General features: G+C 41.4%; 1 pseudogene; it reads left to right on the plus strand.

Moving 5' to 3' along the window:
* Window positions 1-3,813: 3,813 nt before the first annotated feature.
* Window positions 3,814-20,547, plus strand: part of LOC112207629 (tubulin beta-8 chain-like) — a 56,751-nt pseudogene continuing 40,017 nt past the window's right edge.

Below are 20,547 nucleotides of genomic sequence, written 5' to 3' on the forward strand. Positions count from 1 at the left end.
TCATGAAACTCTTGCTTTGTGCAGGATTCGAGGGGCACTAACATTCTGAGGAAAATATTTTGGGAAACATTGATCTAATCCAAACTTCTCATTTTACCAGCAAACAACTGTGGGGCCCTCTAAGTTTCCTTTCTCCATCATTGTGACAAATTCATTGGAATTAATTCAATTAAACCTGGGGTCAGCTTTGAAGAGATTTATTTAGCAGGTAAATCTGTTTTGTACATTTTGAGGGAGTTCTGAGTTTCCATAGTCAAAAACCACAGATCAATTTAACCAACCTTTATGGAATATCACCTATGGCCCAAAGACCCTTTAGCTACAGTGATGGTCTACAAAAATATAAACTGTAATTCTTGCAATACAGGAGATTAGTAATAATGGTAAATATAATGATGATGACACCATGAATAGCTAACATTTATTGAATGCCTTTCTATTAGTCAGGCACTTTACTAAGTATTTTAATCCTCCCAACAATTTATGAGGTAGGGATTATAATAATTCCCATCTTATAGTGAGGACACTGAGGTTAGGAAATTATCCTAGCCTAAATGTTAAGTATAAGCATGAATAGAAAGGTGTTATCAGCCTATAAGACATTCCTTTATGAGTGATACAAAGTCCTATATAAATTCAGAGAAAAGAAAAGTGGTTTTAGAAATCCTTGATCAGTGAGTGTGAAGCACGTGGTGGCCCGGTTACTGTTTGGTTGCCCATCTGTCCTCCCTCTGGGGATCAGCACCCCCTTACTTTGGAAGAATTGTTTTCCTTTTCACTGTAAGGTTCTTTCTGGCTATGCGATGGGGCACATCGCCTCAAACTAGCTCTGTTCCAGTCTTTGAGAACCTTGAAATTGGAACCAAGGGAAGAGGATTGCCTCTTGAATGGTAATTCTCTAAAATCTAGTCTGAGGTTCTGGTGCCTAATCCCTGGGTCTGTGGAAGGAGCTGGGCTGTGAGAGGGGAGAATGATGTTGATGTCAAGAGAGAGGCAGGTGCTAGGAGCAGAGAGATGGAGGCCTGGAGGGTTTCTGGGCTTCTCTGAGGCTTAGGGTTTGGATCATTGTCTTCGTTACTGGAACAAAGGATTTACCATACCTGCTCTTCTGGGAATGAAACTGTCCTGCTTTGCAAAATGAAGTGTCATTAGAAAGAGATCTTAAAAACCCCACACCATAGACAGGTGCACAGATCCATAGAAGTGTTAAAGTTCTGTCTGTTGGATGCTAAGCCAAGACTCTTAAGTATGTTCTAAAGAGAAACTGGTGTGTGTAGGCTGTGCACTCCCAGGGAGATAAAAAGTTAGGAACTTTATGGGTTGGGCTTGGTGGCTCCCACCTGTAATCCCAGCACTGTGGGAGGCTAAAGTGGGCAGATTGATTGAGCTGAGGAGTTCGGGACCAGCCTAGGCAACATGGTGAAACCCCATGTCTACAAAAACTACAAAAATTAGCTGGGCGTGGTGGCATGTACCTGTAGGCGGGAGGATCGCTTGAGCCCAAGAGGGAGAGGGTGCAGTGAGCCATGATTGTGCCACTGCACTCCACCTGGGTGACAGGAACTTTATGGGGAATGGGATCTTGGAGACTGAGTAGAGACTAGAGGAAAAAAAGAAAAACTACCTCTCCGACTGGCCACACTATTCTTTTAAAAAAATGTTAATTGACAAATTAAAATTCTATGTATTTACGGAGGTATAATGTGATGTTATGATATATGTGTACATTGTGGAATAATTAAATCCAGAGAATTAATAGATTCATCACCTCAAAACCTATCTTTTTTGTGGTGAGAACATTTGAAATTTATTGTCTTAGCAATTTTGAAATACACAATACTTTATTGTTAACTACAGTCACCATGCTGTGCTGTAGATCTCAACAAAATGTATTCTTCCTGTCTCAACTAAAACATTGTACTCTTTGACAACATTTCCCCATTCCTCTCACCCCCTCCAAAAACACCCATTCTTTATGTTGAAGAGAATGGCTAAAAAATCCCAGCAGGTTTCAACTGACAGCTTCAGTGGTTTTCCCAACACACTTCAATGTTATTAATAGAAAGGGGAGGGGCAATACATAATTCGGACAGGCGGAAAGTACCATTGTAACCACTTTCTTGACTTCACAGAAAAAGTCCTCTTGTTTTCATCTGTAAGATGGGAACTGCGTGAATACCATTCTTCTTTTCTTCAGCCTCCAAAGAAAAAACAGATGCAAAGCCTTTTATCAATTGCAAAACACAGTATACAATGTGTGTTATTACTCACAGTTGTCTTACTGTGACCAAACACTTTATAAGCCTGCGGCAAGTCAGCCTTACTCTCAGGAAGTGGACAATATTTGGGGAAGGAGAAGCAGCAGGATCTTTCAGGACAGTAGCCTTGGTGGGTCCAAAAATTCCTTGAGAGAAATGGGAGACAGAACTTTCTTCCTGCTTTGGGTTTTATCCTGTTAGTCTTTTCTCTCTTCACTCCTATTTTCTATGGAGAATTTCCTGGTTTTGGAGTTTGGGTGCGTTTTATGGAGAGGAGGCCGAACATCTTTAGCTCCAGCAGAATGAAAGGATCCATGCAAAGGAAACTAGCACAGCATCTGGTACCCAGTTCTCCTTTAACTTGGCTTTATTCATTCACTCCTGGTAGGGCATTAATAAGGGATTTAGCCCCCTCCTATTGAAAACGATTAATTCAGGGAAGAGTTCAGACAGTGTGGACAGATACAGTGTAGGCCAAGCCTGTTTCTAAGGCAGGAGCTGGGTAGGGAGGGTGAGAAGGCGAGAAGAATAGGGAAATATGTGTCGTCTGTGTTGCTGCTGTTGCAACCACCACAACAAACAAATAAGTGAAAAAAAAAAAAAAAAGAATCGTCCATACCGGAAAGTGTGCCGTTTTGGAGGAGGCTGGGGAAAGTGTGGATGGCTCGAGTGGGTCCTGTTGGATTGAAGTCTGACAGTGGTGATTCCCTTCAACAAATGGTCGGGGTGGGAGGGTACACACACACACACACACACACACACACACACACACACACACCACACGCAGCGCCCAGCCTCCGATTTCAGCGCTGGCAGGAGATAACCATTCTTAGCTCGCCTTTCCAGGGTTATTTTTGGCTGAGGCTGTTTGCTGATGGCAAAAGGTTTCAGCCCCCTCCCAAATCCCTCCCCGTCCTTGTTCTAAAGAGAAACTGGTGCGTGTAGGCTGCGCACTCCCAGGGAGACAGGGAGACGGGCCTGGCGCCGGAGAGGAACCCGGACTCTGCCCAAAGTCTCGCCGCCCGCCGGCTGTTTTCTGGCGGAGGGTGTGCCCCGGAGGGCGGCGATCGCGGGTGAAGGCTGGGGCCAGGCGCGGGTGGAGGCGTCACCGGGGTCGGGCTAGCAGGCCCTGGAATCAGGCTTTTGGGACACCCCGAAAGTGAGTCCAACTTGGGGAGAAACTGAGGGCACCTCGGGCGGTCTGGCCGCGGAGAAGGTGGGCGGGAGAAAACTTTACAGGAAGGCAGAAGCAATCTCCGCCGAGGGAGTCAGCGAGCAGCCGCGCGGAGAGGAGGGGCGGGCGGTCCCCAGGCGGGCGGGCGCAGGGCGCAGGGCGCCGACCTGCCGGAGAGGGGGCCCGGGCGCGAGGCGGAGTCCCGGCGCGCGGCCAGGCTGGTGGAGGCCCCCCGCAGGCTGCAGATTCCCTCCGGCCCCGGGAGCCGCAGCAGGACCGGCCAGGAGGCGCCACGGAGGGGAGCCCCATCCCGGTGCTGACAGTGCCCACCGCGCCCTACGAGGACCAGCGGCCGGCTGGCGGCGGGGGTCTGCAGCGACCTACCGGCCTCTTCGAGGGCCAGCGCAACTACCTGCCCAACTTCATCCAGAGCGTGCTGTCGTCCATCGACCTGCGCGACGGTCAGGGCTGCACCATGGTGGTGGGCAGCGACGGCAGGTACTTTAGCAGGACGGCCATCGAGATCGTGGTGCAGATGGCCGCGGCCAACGGGGTGAGTGTCCGGATGCCCCTCGCTTCCCGCCGCGCCGCCGCCACGCCCTCTCCTAGCCCTTGTCCCCCTGCTGCCTCCGGGCCCAGCTGGGAGGCCCCTGCCCGGCCCCGGCTTTGCTTCCTCACTCCCGCGTCCTCACCCTCCAGCGCCCCACTCCCGCCGCGCTCGCAGCCTCCCCGGCGCACCCCGGACACTGGGTTCTATTAGTACCCACCGCCCCCAAAAGCCTTGAGGGGTTTCCGTCGTTCCTGGAGCCACTCCGGGCACCCTGGACTCTTCTCCGACTCTGCGCACATCCCGCACCTGCTCATTTTTCTTTCGGACATTCTCTTACCCGGCCCTGTGGATTCCAAGGCAGCTCCCAGTTTTCCATATTGTTCCTAACGCGTTCACTGCCCACAGTCCCCACACAAACTTCTTTCCCAGGCTCACAACATAGTCCCTCTGCCCCGTGCCCTTTTTGCAAAAATCTGCCAGTCCCCTAAGTCTTAGCTCTGCCTATTTAACAGTAGTGGTGTCTCAGAACACACACACACACACACACACACACACACACACACACACACACACACGATCCCTGACATATTTGGCAAGAGTAGGCCCTGAAGGTTTTTAATATTTTGGTTCTTTAACCCAGTGGAATTACTGAATGATTTATTGAATTAGGGTAGGGATGGAGTGGATCCATTTGTTTGATGCTAAACAGCCTGAGCTCGCAGTTCCCAGGGGGCATATCTCTAAATGGTCTGAAATGAGATTTGCAGTGGTTTTCTTAATGCAATTCCCAACTTCTCTCCAAATGCCTTTTGACATTTAACAACATTTCATGTCTCTTCCCCTTTCGGTTTTCATCCTTGTTTTCTCTCCCTTCTCCCACGACCTCGGTAGTCTTCTGCAATCTAGATTCTCAGACTTCGGGTTTTTCTCCCTCTGCCCCTTTCCTCTCTGTCCTATAACTAGAAGCACCTTTTGGCATAGACCCGTATCCCAGTTTCCTCTTTCCCAGGTCCAGCAGCATCTCAAGGACATCTACAAGAGGGATACCTAACTTCAGGGGTCTCTGAATTATATGTGGGAAACATCGTCTAAAAAAGTAATTTTATCCTTATTCATGCAACCAGACCCACACTCATAGAACTTTTCTTTAAGGGGAGTGTCTTGCAGATGTATAAATGAGTGTTAACATCTTTAAAAGCGAAACTCAACAATTCCCTGGCATTTGAATTCCCTCCTTCCTTCCCAACCCTCTCCTTTTCATTTTCTCATTTATTATTAAAAACATTTTTAAAGGATCTCCGTGCTTCATATTTATCTACTATAATTCCTCCTTCTCGGTGTTGCAGGGATGGGGAAAGAGGATTTTTTAAAAAACACAATAAAAAGCAATTGGGAGAAACAGGGCCAGTGGTGTTGGGGTGGGTAGTGGAATTGTGATTTTTGACTCCAATAGACAATGATGCTGGATATATGGGGTTTGATTTCTCTCTGGCTCCTCACTTGGGATTGATGAAGTTTGGCTAGAATCAGGGAGTTGAAGAGAGGTTGACAAATGGACTTTCACTCTTCTCTGACAGGCTGTTCCTGTGGAGTGATGGAGAATAATGAGCCTTGGGAGAGCTATGGGAGCTCTCATACTCCTTCCCGAGCCAATTTTTTAGGGAGTGAGAGAAACATGGCCTGTCCAATACTTGTTGTGGGTCAGGATATTTTTGAAGCTACGGTTGTTGATTTGCATGGGAAAATTATTATGTCTTATTATTTCTTGTCCCACTTTACCATAAGGGCTCCTCAGCTTCTTACTTCAATGGGTCTTCCATGACAAACACACTTTATTAACTCTAAGAGTGGAATTTATTTTAACAGATAATTAGCATAGGTCAATATATGCTTAAAATAGAGTCAAATTAAACCTACTAGCTGTTATAAAGGACAGATGACAAAATCCACATAGAAGCATCGACTTTTAAATAATTTGAAAGTACTACTTCTAAGAGGGGTGGGCATGGGTGAAGGGAATGGTGGACATGTTTCAGAATTTCAAACAGCCAACTTTAACCAAACTTTTCCTCATTTTGTTCACCTTCTTGGGGGCTTATGCTAAAGTGAAGTGAACAGCCATAAGGCTGGCTTCAGGAGAAAGGCGGTCTAAAAGAACTGAATAATTATAAGCAAAATTGGTCTTGAATGATTGAAAATTGATGAGAATGTGCTTGTCTCCTGATTTGGCATCCTGAGTTAGACTCAGGAATACTGAACTTGGATCCCAAAGGCTTTGGTCTTTTTTGATATCCTATTGGATAATCATAAGCAGGCTAGAAAAATAGGAAACTAGAATTTATTCTCTTTGAACTGACAAATCTGACCAGTGGGCTGCATTCTCTATATCTGAAAAATCTTGGTTTTGATTGAAAAAGTTAATTTTACAAAGCAATTTTCTTTTTTTAAATTAAATTTCATTTTTTTTTTTTGAGACAGGGTCTCACTTTGTTGCCCAGGCTGGAGTGCAATGGCACAGTCTTGGGTCACTGTAGCCTTGACCTCCCCAGATTCAGGTGATCTTCCCACCTCAGCCTCCTGAGTAGCTGGGGCTATAGGTGCACGCCACTACGCACAGCTGATTTTTGTGTTTTTACTACTCATAGGGTTTCTCTGTGTTGCCCAGTCTAGTCTCAAACTCCTGATCTCAAGAGATCTGCCTGCCTTGGCCTCCTAAAGTGTCATGAACCACCATGCCCAGCCTACAAAGCAATGTTCTAGGAAAAACTACAGTTACTCTTTGATTATGTAATTGCTGGAGAAGAAAAGCATGGCATTTCTAAAGTGATGAACTATATTACTTATATTTTAATATCTCATAAAGTTTGAAATAGACATTTCAAACATAAACATGTATAAAAATTTTTATAAATTAAAAATATAAAATCAAAAACATTATAAAATTATTTTATTATAAAATTATTATAGAATCAAAAACATTATAAATTTAAACAACTTTTTAAAAAATTTATTTTGGGATTTCCCATGGAGTGATGGAGAATAATGAGCCTTGGGAGAGCTATGGCAGCTCTCATACTCCTTCCTGGGCCAACTTTTTTAGGAAATGGGAGAAATATACCCTGTTCAATGTTTATTGTGGGTCAGGATATTTTTGAAGCTATAGTTGTTGATTTGCTTCAAACTTTAAAAAATTTATTATAAAATTATGGGATGTAAACAAATTTATTATAAAACTTTGAAATTTTCAAACTTTCAGAAAAGCAGAGAGATGAGATTAATGGCACTCATAGGCAAACATAGAACATAGATTGTAAACATTTTGCTATATTTGTGTCATGATTATTTTTTGCTTGTGTTTGAAAGTATATTAAAGAAAATGATATTTTACCCCTAAATTCTTTAGTGCAGATTTCTAAAAAATAAGAACATTTTCCTGTATAGTTACAAAATCATCTTTTCAAACAAAATAAAAAATAGTTTTTTTATATCATTTATTACCCAGTCCACATTCAGATTTCCTCAAGTATTATGAAATGTCCTTTTATTTTTTGAGACAAAGTCTTGCTGTTTCACACAGCCTGAAGTGCCGTGAAACAATCATAGCTCATTGCAGCCTCAAACTCCTGGGCTCAAGTGATCTTCCTGCCTCAGCTTCCTGAGTAGCTAGGACTATAGGTGCACACCACTATGCCCAGCTAATTTATTGTTTTTGTAGAGATGGAGGTCTTACTACGTTGCCCAGGCTGGTCTCAAACTCCTGGCCTCAAGTGATCCTTCCAGCTTGGTCTCCCTGAAATATCTTTTGTGGCTGGTTTGTTCAAATTAGTTTCTTCTAATCAAGGGACACACATTGCATTTGATTATTTAGCTCAAGACTTTTTTAACCTGGAAAATACCCTCACTCTTTGTTTATGTATTTATTTAATGAAATTGACTTGTTGAAAAACTAGTCAGTGGTCCTGTAGAATATTTCCACTTCTGGAATTTTCTGGTTGCTTTTTATGGTGTCATTTAACTTTTCACTCTGTTTTTTCCTGGTTAACTGGAAGTTAGTTCTAAAGGCTTTTAGGCCTGCTATAACAAAATACCAAAAACTGGATGACTTATAAAGAACAGAAATTTATTTCTCACAGTTCTAGAGACTAGCAAGTTTAAGATCAAGGAGCATGCGGTTTTGATATCTGGTTAGGACCAGCTTTCTGGTTCATAGATTGGCCTTCTTGCTGGGCCCTCACATAGTGGGAGAGACTAGCTAGCTCTCTGGGGCCTCTTTTATAAGGGCACTAATTCCAATCATGAAGGCTCTGTCCTTATGATCTAATGACCCCCTAAAGGCCCCACCTTTTAATACCAGCACCTTTGGGGTTAGGATGTCAACATATTAATTTTGGGAAGACATACACGTTCAGCCCATTGCAAGGTTTAGTTAGATTCAGGTTCAACTTCTTTTTTAAAAGACTATTTCATAGGCAATAATGTGTATTCACATCCCATCATTAGTGATGGTGAGATGATCGTAAGGTTAGGGTGATCACTGCCTATCTCCTCTGCTATATTCCCCCTTGGGTCAAGCCAGTAGTCTGTGACGTGAACTTTGTACCATGTGTATATTCAGTTATATTCTGTATCAATAGTTACTTGATTGTTTTAGCATTTATTAATGATCCTTGCTTGAGTTGATTATTTCATTAGGGGTTTCAAAATGGTGAATTTCTAATTCTCTAATTCTATCTACATGTTTTAGCTGGCATTTTTCTATAAGCAGACCATTTTCTTCACAACTGGGTTATTTGGCTACCCTGAAACATAGTTCCTTCCGGGAAGGCAGAACATATGTTTATTTCTGTCTTTTAAAAATTACTGGTGTTTGGAGTGAAGATTAGGTGAGGTAACTACCTCCACAGGTGACAAATGAATTTTGTTTTGTCTCACTTTTGCTTTTTTGAATATCACTGTGGATGCTTGGATTTTTATATTTAATTTGAATGGATTAGGGAATAAATGAGAAGATAGGTTTTATCTGTTTCTGTAGTTTTTATGTGGCTGTGTGAACTTACTTTTAAAAATTCCCAGAAATATTTTAATTCCCCTTGAAAGATATAAACTATGTCATACTATAAAGCAAAAGAAAAACCAATCATGTGAAGAGTAAATAGTATCGTTTAAACGAATTGTGGTTAAGCTTAGTTTGTAACTAATTAGTTTTTTATTTTCTTTCTACTTTTATCTGCTTCAGAGCCTCTTCAGTGGTTTAGATCTTCTATGTGTCAAATTGTTCTAATCTCTTAAAAAGTTTAAGAGCTAAAATACAACACAATGACTACAAGAATGCCTTTGTCCTTTTCTGGGTAGGTACACCTAAGGCAACTTCTTTTTCTCTTCTTTGTTCTCTTCTTCTTTCTTATTCTTAAATCATCTTCAATATTGGACAGATGACAGCACTGTGCCTGCCTCAAGATGTTTCTGACTTTTTCTTTTTCTTTTTCTTTTTTTTTTTGAGATGGAGTCTTGCTCTGTCACCCAGGCTAGAGTGCAGTGGCACAATCTTGGCTCACTACAACTTCTGCCTCCTGGGTTCCAGTGATTCTCCCAACTCAGCCTCCTGAGTAGCTGGGGTTACAGGCATGCACCACCACGCCTAGCTAATTTTTTGTATTTTTACTAGAGACGGGGTTTCACCATGTCGGCCAGACTGGTCTTGAACTCCTGACCTCAAGGGATCTGCCTGCCTTGGCCTCCCAAAGTGCTGGGATTACACGTGTGAGCCATTGCGCCCGGCCGTTTCTGACTTTTTCTAAAGTCTTCTTTCTCTGGAGATGACGTTATATAATAGCACTGTTCAATAGAAGTTTCTTTGATGATGGAACTGTTCTATAATCTGCATTGTCCCAGCCACTAGCCATATGTGACTACTGTAACACTTGAAATGTGGCTAGAGCAACTGAAGAACTGAATTTTGCATTTTACTTAATTTTAATTAATTAAAATAGAAATGCAAATAACCATAAGTGGTTAGTAGCTACCATACTGGACAGCAAAGATCTATAATTCAGCGTTTAAAATCGATTTTGTTTTGTTTTCAAAAATGGAGTCAGACTGTTACAACCCAAAAGAACTGTAGGTTAAATTAAGGTAAATCACCAAATACTACATACACATTTGGGAAATCCAAACCAGATTTTTTCATGTGATAACCACACCCTCTTTTGACTTTAGCCTTGGAGGTAATGGAGTATGGCAGAAAAAACCCTGTATCAGCAGCTGGAAGACTCACCTTCTTTTCCTAGCTCTGCCATATATTGACCAAAAGAGTCAAAGTCCATTCAGATGGTTGAGGGGCCTTGGAATTTTGTTTTTGGTTTTCACATACAAGTTGGAGGGCAGATGCGTTAGCCTCTTGAAATACCCAGAAACCACTTGTTTCCTCATCTAAAAATCAGGTATGACAGGATCATTTAACTATCCTGGAAATCAGATGAAGCACTGCATATGAAAGCACTTTGTAACATCGATAGCACTGGGAAATGTAAAGACCTTTTACTGAAATATAAAGGTGTATGGTCAACTGAATACATCTCAGATAATTATGATTTGACTGTATGTATTGAATATAACCTGTAGTGGGCCCCTTGGTAAACAGCTTACAGTTTTGTTGCAAGTTTTAGCCAAGAGAAAATTTATTTGTTGACTAGTCATGCCCTTTATTGGCCACATGATGAGCAGCAATGATATTAACACACAGTGCACCTTGCAGAATTCAAGAATGTCTCAGTGTCTTGTGAACTAGGAAGCTGAAATGCAGTGGTATGCAGAAGGCTGGCTCAGTAGGAGCCTTGGGAGTGTCCTCCAGATAGATGTTTGTGCAGGTTGTATTTGATTCCAGTTGGCCATGAAAAGCTGGTTGCTCTAAAGAATGAGAATATACTTGGTTTTGCATTTACTAGAACTATCTGGGGAACAAATCTTGGGGTGGAAGAAAGAAGGGAGGGAGGGAAAGCTGTGCTTCAATACCTAGGGCTTCTTTCCTGGAATGGATCTGAGAATCTGGGATTGGGTGGCTAATATCTCATCTCTAGAAGGGAGAAAGAACTGGGTGGTGATGGCTTTGTATTTTCTACTGGAGTTCACTACAGAATAGGTGAATGGAATGGGCTGCTATGATCCAGACATTAGGGAGGACAGGTTTGTGATACATTAGAAAACTTGAATGAGCCCTTCTATGATTCTCTCTTCCCTCTTTCTGCTTCCCTTTCTGAATCACCATCCGCAGGTTGTGGAATTAGCAAATCTATTATGTGAGCAATAGCAAACTTGCAGGAGCCCTTGGCTCCATCTATCTCCCTGTTTGTGTCAGTTCATTCTGGATGCTTTTAGTCTGTGGTCTTCATTCACTCTTTTTATGGGGAAGTAAAAGGAGTGGGACAGATTATGAGAACAGCTGGGTCCTCCCAGTTGCTGGGGTGGTTATTTTAAGCTTTGTTTAATGTGTCCAGAGACCCAGATGGCATTTTTAACTAAGCTGCTTTATTAAATCTTGTGATAAAGCATAGTGATGTTTATTGAAAAGGCAGACACACATCAGCAACATTATGCGTGAAACTTGCTCTAAGAATTTTCTATAAAACATCTGTTCTCTTTGAGCCTTTTGTGAACTCTGGAAGTTTGCTAGTTTCTATATAGACTTGAGGACAAGAAGCTGGAACCCACTTTTGGAGATGTCCAAGCATAGGTATTGGAATCATTAATCCTAACCCTCTCAGTTTTAAGGCCCCGGATACCCTTCTGTTAGACAACAGTAACATGAGCAAGCACTGTAATAACATTTAAACAAGATTATTTGGAAATAATGGACAAGAAAAATTAGTATAAATTGTTTGGGGATTTTAAAATTAAAGATAAAAAGCTAGGGCTTCAATGACCTGTGCCAGCCTATAGCCTTAAGAGTCAATTTGCAAACACTCAAGATTTGGCCAATATGCCTCTACTACTTCTACTTAACACAGTCAAAGGGAAATTTTTAGATTCTTTCATCTGATTTGACTCTCTTAGTTACGAATAAGAGGATATCTAGAATATATATGTGACTTGTTAAAATGAAAATCCACCTTCTCTGAGTCTTCAAATATCTTTCATATCTTACATTTTTAGTAACATCAACTTTTGAAGTCATGTCCGTAGTTGTATGAAAAGAAAAATTTCAGGAACATTCAACCTCAAAAGTTCTTTTTCTTAGTCTGAAGTCATAGAAGCATTTGACTTTTACTTTCTCTTTTTAAGTTTGTACTAGTAGGTATTTTGTATAAATATAATATTTAATTATTGCCTTTGTATTCCTTTTCTCTAGTAAACATCCTGGTTTTTAGCTATCAATATGTAGTTTTACATTTAGGGATTTCTAATGGAAAGACAAAGGAATCTGAAATCAGAGGACAAGAGTTTATTCTACTTGACTAAACACATACAAAATACTGGAAGGAGAGTTTTACAATAAATATTTAATATCTATGACATGTAAAAAGGTTTTCGAAATCAAGAAAATTCAAACAATTCAATACAAATATCATCAATAATAACACATGAACAGGTGGCCAACCTTATTAATAACCAGAGAAATATAAATTAAAACAATCCATCAACTTGTAAAAAAGATGAAATTTCCCAGAGTTGGTGTAGGTGATGTAAAATTGTCATGTTTGTATACTGTTCATAGAAGTTAAATTGACATAACTTTTTGGCCAGGCAATTTGGAAGTATATATCTAAATTAATAGAGTAGTTTTCTAATAACCTGGGAATCTCTTAATCTAAGAATCTTTACTGTAGATTTTTCTAGAACAAATATACAAACATTTATGTACAAGGGTACTCACTACAGCATTTTGCTAAGGAAAAACTCAGAAAAAATCTATATGTTCAACAGAGAACAGGTACATAATTTATGACACAACTGCACAATATACACCACTAAAATAAAGGATATAAATTTATATGTAGTATGAAAAAGATGTGAATGATAGCTTGTTGGTGAAAAACAGCAATGACTGGAATATTGTGTGTAACGTAATCCTGCTTTTCTGTATATAATGTAGGCATAGAAAATAGGATTGAAAGGACATACTCTAGTCAACAGTGTATATAGCTTGGGTGGAGGGGCTGTATAATGGGGAAGGAGAGTCCCTTTTCCTATCTATTCCATATACATCTCTGGATTTAAAAGATCATACATGCATATGCATTACCTTCAAAATTAAAATGATAAAGACAAAAGGAGAAGCTTTGGATTTGAATCATGATACTACTGTTTGCAAGTTATATGACCGTGGGGAAGTTGCCTAGCCTTCTGGGGTTTATTTCCTCATTTATAAAAATAGGGAAAGTAATAATACTTGTCTACGTATCTTCTAGGGTTGTTAGGAGGATTGAATGTGATAATGGGTTACAGCATTATGAATTATTTATTCATATAACACAATTATTATAAAAATATTTTGCTCTGATTAAAATAAAAGAAGGATGAGATCATGTGTGTTTTTCAGTCCCGGTAGTTTTACTAACCAGAAAGCCCCTGCTGATGTGGTGATCACAGTTGCTTTGGTGCAGCTTCCTCTTGACTTTTGGCATTTCTCCATGCTGCTAGCTAAGGCTGAGGTGGCGACTGTGGAAGGTGTGATCTCCTCCCCCTCCCAGCACACATTTGTGTGCGTACTCACACTCATGCACACACAAACACACACATGCACACTCTATCACAGTACATGAGGTGGCAGCAGCTGCTCCAGCATAGACTTTCACACAACATAAAGGACTTTTTTGGTGTGGTCGGTCTGTGCATTATTTCCTGTTAAGCATGAGCTGAGTCAGTGCCATGCTTTTCCATCTGAAACCTTTCTGAGGCTCAGGCTGTGTTAAGAGCAAACCCTCTCCCCTCCATGCCCACCCCATGGCCCTCTACTGAAGCCAGATCTTAATCTGCTCATTTCATGAGGATTTTCAAACCGAATGGACTGGGCCATGTGAGAGATCACTGAAAGGAACAGACCAAGCAGAGGCTAAGAGACTCCATGCTAATCTGCTGAGTCATCTGAAAATGCACAGCTGTGGGAGCTCACGGTGCTTTAAAGTACTTTGGCAGGATGTTTGTTCAGGGGTCTGTTCCTGCAGCTCTGCTGAATGTTTGGTTAGGAGGCATAATCTTTTTTTGGACAGGATCTCCCAAATGTAAAGTGATAGATGCTAATGTGGAATATAATAAAGAGGATCCAGCTTGGATGTCATAAATAACAATAAATTGTTTAATCTTGCTGAGCTGTAAATCTATGATTGCCAGAGGTCTTTAGTTCACTGGAACATAGTATGGGGGCAGGGGCACTTAGCAAATAGGCAGTTATTATTTTCCAACCAGACAGAAACTGGTCTGATGGAATTTATCTAAAAAGGCATACACATGTATTTTAATTAATTGTGACAATTACTCAGAGAAAACACATGGCCCTAAAGAGGCTGAGGGGTTTTTTTGTTCTACCTATAAATGTATATGTATATTCACCTATATTCTACCTATGTATAAGTAAGAGAATGAGTTTTTGTTTTGGGGATATATATTTATACGTATCTATACAGATAGATATACACATACTTAATTTCTGTCTACCTATTAAGGCGTGGTGCCAGATGGAAAGTATTTTTAGGCATTTAGATAGCTTATTCTATAGCATATGTGTGCATATAGCCTCCCCATAAAGCTTTGTCTCTTTTCTGGATATATTTAACAAGAGGCTAGAACAGAGTCCAAAATGTCAGAAATGTTTGAACATTCCATAGAAATGAAGGAGGTGTTTCCAAATGACCTATGTTTCTATGGCAATAAATAGAACTTGTGCTGCGTTGGATGGGTCAGGAGTAAGGAATATAAACAGTGTAAGTATGACTATTCCAGGCAGAAATCTACCTTGTAAGAACAGCTTTGTGCAGTGAGCTCAACAACATTGATCAGTTAGCAGTCCGGTTCAGTACAACATTGATCAGGTAGCAAGCTGGTTCGGCAGTGCCAGTCGGAGACACAGATGGGGACAATCAAAGAAGATGCAGGTCAGGACAAGGATGCAGACATGTACCTGTCACTACCATGGACTTCAGCAGCTTCTTAGTGAGCAGGTTTATGATTAAAGAAGAAAGACATCGTTGATATGTCAGCATGTTACAATTAATTTGCTGTTTAGTTATTAGCAAACTACATCCAGTTTTTAGTTTTTAGGTTTTTTTTTCTTTTTTCTTTTTTGAAACAGGTTCTTGTTCTGTCATCCAGGCTGGAGTGCAGTCGTTATCCAAGCTCGCTGCAGCCTTAAACTCCTGGGCTCCGTGGATCCTCCCACCTCAGCCTCCCAGGAAGCTGGGACTACAGGTGCACGCCACCATGGCCAGCTAATTTTTCTTATTTTTTTGTAGAGATGAGGTCTTGCTGTATTGCCCAGGCTGCTCTTGAGCTCCTGGCTTCAAGCCATCCTCCTGTCTTGGTTTCCCAAAGTGCTGGGACTATAGGTGTGACTCACCATGCCTGGCCTACATCCAGTTTAATTTATACTACAGTGTGGGTTTAGTCCTCAAACATGTTTTTGTTTTACATATAAAAATTTGAGGTAAAAGAACATTTTTACATTGGTCAATAATGGTACATTTAAACAATGGACGACTATATCCATTAAAATCATGTTGTGGAAGAATATTCAGTGACATGGAAAGATTGACTCAAGGGCAAGTGAAACGTGTCAAGAGTCTGTTAGGTACTAGACACTGTAAACTGGGTCTTGGCTGTGTTACTTGCTTACATCCTCCATCATGTGATCTTTTAGATAACAAAATCGAGATACATAGGGATTTGGGATCTTGCGCAAAGTCACTCAGGCAGTAGGTGGCAAAGTCAATTCTTACATTCTTTCCCATTGAACACCAAAATCTCAGCTTACCTCAGGGCACTCAACTCTGCTTGCTTGACCCACACCCAGGTAGACCCAATGGACACTTGTAGCTCTTATCCAGCTGGGGTGGTCACCTCATAAAATGGCAACAAGTGGGGCCCTTTCTTGTTCTAGTGAGTCAGACTGTATACCTTAAAGATTTCAGAGCACTTCCTATGTACTGAAATTGCCTCATTACCAGGAAGGACATACTTCCAATTTTCACCACCTCCATTTTGCATCCAAGGAAGATTAGATTTCTTGATCTTCTCAATGAAATCTTGAGAAATGGGTGGGCCGATTGAAGAACAGGACTTGGGCCACACTTCTAGATGCCTGTGACTTTTCTGCACTTATTCAGATATTAGGAATTGATTATGAAATCCATGGTGGTTTGATGCAATGAACTCTCATCTATCTCTCCAGCATGTGTGTAAAGACTTCCAGAGGTACAGGAAGTTGAGGATGAGCTCTCTTACTTCCATCTGGTCTCCATGTAACAAATCATATAACTGCACAATTATCCAAATGCAAATGAAGGAGTCCCTTGATGTTTGGATAACCATATTCATGCCTTGAGTTTGTTATTTCTTGAAATTGCCCTTTTCCATCTCCTGTTTACCCATGGACAACACTACTTAAGGGCTGGCACTCTGCAACCCATGGCAGCTTGGCTTTGGGGTTCCTTCCAGTGTTTTGTTTTTGTTTTTAACCGAGAAGACAGGAAACAGGCATCTTTGTATATATGGCTTGCCACAGCCCTTCATAGATGGACATGGTGGAGGCTGTGTGGTCCTGGAGAACACTTCCTCTGTGAAGCATCAGGGAAGTTTCTGTTCATTGTGTCTTCACTCTCTCCAATTCACTTGGGGAGTGATAGGGATTATAACACAGTGAGCAGAGGATATTGGGGAATGTCATGCTTAATTTTCTTTTCTTTTTTTTTTCTTAAATGACATTTAAAGCTAAAAGAGAATCACAAAGGGTAAGTCTGATTTAAGACATTTCACACATGAAGGAAATCCTGCTTTCATGCGTGTTATGTCACAGGAAAAACTCATTTAGAGTCAACATTCTGCACCTACTCCGAAATTTTAGCCTGAGGGTTTAAATATTACCTCGCTGCTCTCTAGGACTTTAATTTGAGCTAATTAGAAATGGAACTCATACTAAAACTAATTTAGGAAAGAAGCTGTTGATGTTCTGAAGAAAAACAGCTGTCAGAAATAAGATCATTAGAAAACCATAGTTGTATATGGGACAAAATGTAAAGGAATAGAAATGCTGGGAGAAAGCTTTTATAGAATAACATTTTATCTTTCTTTGGACACTGGTCTAAGGCATGTGAAAGGGCATATTGATTCCCTTGGCACCTGGTATGCTCATTTATGGATGAAAAAGCCCAATGACATAATTTAGGTGAGGTTTAAGGCTTGATGGGAGGCATTGGTGCCATTAGAAGGACGGACACAAAGAGTTCTTAAGTAACGGCATCATGGGAAATGATAATTGCACACTCCTTTCTACTATGTCTTGGTTTCCCCAAGGATTTAGAAGTCACGGCTGGGTAGGAACAAATTTATCATGAGTCTGTCTGTGTGTTTGGGAATGCATATGCCTCACAGATGTGTCTGCAGGGGTCTGTGTGATAATGTTCATATATGTGATAGGTGTGGACCCTGGGATCTGTATCTGTGTGGACCCTGGGATCTGTACATGTGTGTGAGTGACAGGCTAGGCTAGGCTGAATTTGAGTATCCTCATTCAAAAGGACATATTTAATTGAGGACTGTTATGTGCCTGGTTCTCCATCAGGAAGTGTGATTCAGGTTGGCCAAGACAGAGTGGTCCAGGTCCCACTGACTAAAGGACTGTGGGTCCTGCTGCGCCAACTAGGTGCATGGACTGCTTCTATTTCAGATTCCACAAATCATAAAATGAGAATATGCTCTTTGTCAGGCTGCACATCAAGTATTCATGTTTGAGTTATTTCATTCAGTCTGAACCCATTTTAAATATAATAGGAAGTCTTGTTTCAAAATATATCCCTACTCAGGCTTACCGCCATGCTCCCCACCTTCATCCTGCCCACCGTTTTCTCTCACTTGGAAACTGGAGCAGCTCTGAAGGGATGACCCATGGCAGCCTATTTTCCAAAAATGAACCAAAGCTGAACTCTTTCTGGCCTCAGGACCATTGCACTAGCTGCGCCCTGTGCCTGGAATCCTTGGCCCACAGGCACTTGCACTTCTCAAATGCTGTCTCCTAAGAGAAACCTTCCCTGACAATCCCCTGCAACACTCTACTCTCACCTCACACTGACCCCCAGGTCTCACACTGACCTCAGGTCTCACACTGACCCCCAGGTCTCACACCGACCTCAGCTCTCACACTGATCCCAGGTCTCACACTGATCCCAGGTATTCTTTCTGGATTCATTTTCTTCAAAGCACTAATCGCCGTCTGATATTACACATATGTCTGTGTGTATTCATATGGTTCCCTAATTCACAAGTCATCTGTTCAAGAGCAGTTTTTTTGATTGTCTTGATCAGTCTGTATTTACACTTCCTGCAACATCGTCTGGCACAGAGTAGGAATTCACATGACAGCTAATTGAGATAATGAATGAATGAATAACAACATATGCATATCATTAAGAAATATCAAGGAAATGCCAGAAGAAACTATCTTGTTGGGAGAGCTGGTATGTGTTTGAGAACTTGATTTTTGTCTTTAAGTCTTTGAGCACTGTATGCTGTTATATACTTTGTGCATGAAGTACTTTGAATATAAAATCGGAACAAAGATTTAAAAATATAAAAACTGTTCCAAAGAGGCAAAGGCACATAACATGAATCTTTAATTTTGGAGCCACTGATGTAAAATTTTACTGACTTTAGACGGCGTTTTAGTCTACTTAAGTGTTCAATCATGAAAATTCTCTAGGATAATTCTTTCTTTCCTGTCCTTTTAAAAGAGTAATAGTGATGCCTACCTCTCCCTGCCATGAGCTCTTTCTTCCACTTGATGCCCCACTTGATGCCCAGTTCCTGGCCATACTCATCCCCATACCAGACCCGCAGTTCACAGCCTGGCCTAATGACTCGGCAGGTTCTATAGAAGATCTGATGCCCAGTTCCTGGCCATACTTATCCCCAGACCAGACCAGCAGTTCACAGCCTGGCCTAATGACTCGGCAGGTTCTATAGAAGCTCTGCCTGTGGTACTGGAAGGCCACCAGGTTCTGCTCTTCATCATCCCGGGCACAGTTCTCATACCTGGGGTCAAGGCAGGCAAAGGGAAAGAAAAGAGGCAGTGAGTTCCCTCTAGGCAGGATGACTACAGTGCTCATCCTGCCTAGAATGCTTCCCTGCTGTGCCTAATCAGCCATTTTTTCAAAGCCCAACTCCAGACTTACCTCCACCTTGATTGGCCATAAAACACATTGACCTCTAGCTTCTCTAAACTCTAAATTAATTCGTTTTATACCACAGAACTTGGTGCTTGATCACGTGCTCTGCTTCTAGATTAGCTCACATCATTCTACACTCAGCTCAAGTCCATCTTTCTTTGACAGGCCTTCCTCTAATCACCCTACAGTTCACTCAGCTGCCATTCACCTGACTTCTTCAGATTCCTAGAGAAACTCAGAAGCCTCTTTCTCTTGGCCCAATAACATAGAACAGTAATAGTTGATTCATTTTTCTATTCTCTGATAGAACGACAGCCCATTGTGGAAAGGGGCTGGGTCATCCTGCAGCTCACTTCTGTTCAAGTAGTGAACTTCACTTCCTAACCTGGAACATACTAAGTGTTTAACAAATGTGGATTACATAAATTAAAGCATGAATTAACCTTGTCAAGGTTTATCTTGGTGCCTCAATTTTGTCTAGCATACATATTTGTGTTTTGATACCAATAAATCATAATATCTATATTTTTATTTTTTATTTCTAAAAGTTGATGGTATAAAACAGCACTGTATGGAGAAAAATAGAAATAGGGGATGTGAAAATCATTGAGGGAGGCATAATGAGAAGGAAGGAAGTCCGGGTTTGTGAGAGATGGAGGTTCTCTCTGAAACTAAGAGAGCTAGTGGCCTTACCTCATCCAGTTGGCCCAGGATTTATCTTTTCCATCCACCTACTCATAGCAGTTTCTCCCCTTGGTGATCTGAGTTTCAAAAAATAAGGTAAAGACTTTTTAGAGGGTAAAAATCTGAAGAATTATTTTACTCCACGGTCATCAATGGCCTTTGGACCTGCAGAGCTTCAACTGCCAACTGAGACCACATGGCATGCACCTTAGTCATCATCTACACATCTGAGTTGGTTTGTCCAATCAGAGCAGAAGCTCCAAAAGGGAGGATGCACTTCTTTGTCTTTGTACCACTCTGCTCCCACGTACCCTGTGATCTCTAAATAGGAGTTCCATGTTCATGCAAAGACCCTTGAGTACACAGAGCTAACCATGTTATCCCTACCTATATCCTAACATGTAGAAGGTGATGTCCCACCAAAGGCACAGAAGGGATGTGGGAAGACAGAACAGGGGAAACAGCAGGCTCTTCTTACTAGCCAGGAATATCCACTGTTGGCTGCCTCTTCGT

Source organism: Pan troglodytes, chromosome 4, assembly GCF_028858775.2.
Source record: "Pan troglodytes isolate AG18354 chromosome 4, NHGRI_mPanTro3-v2.0_pri, whole genome shotgun sequence".
Lineage (NCBI taxonomy): Eukaryota > Metazoa > Chordata > Mammalia > Primates > Hominidae > Pan > Pan troglodytes.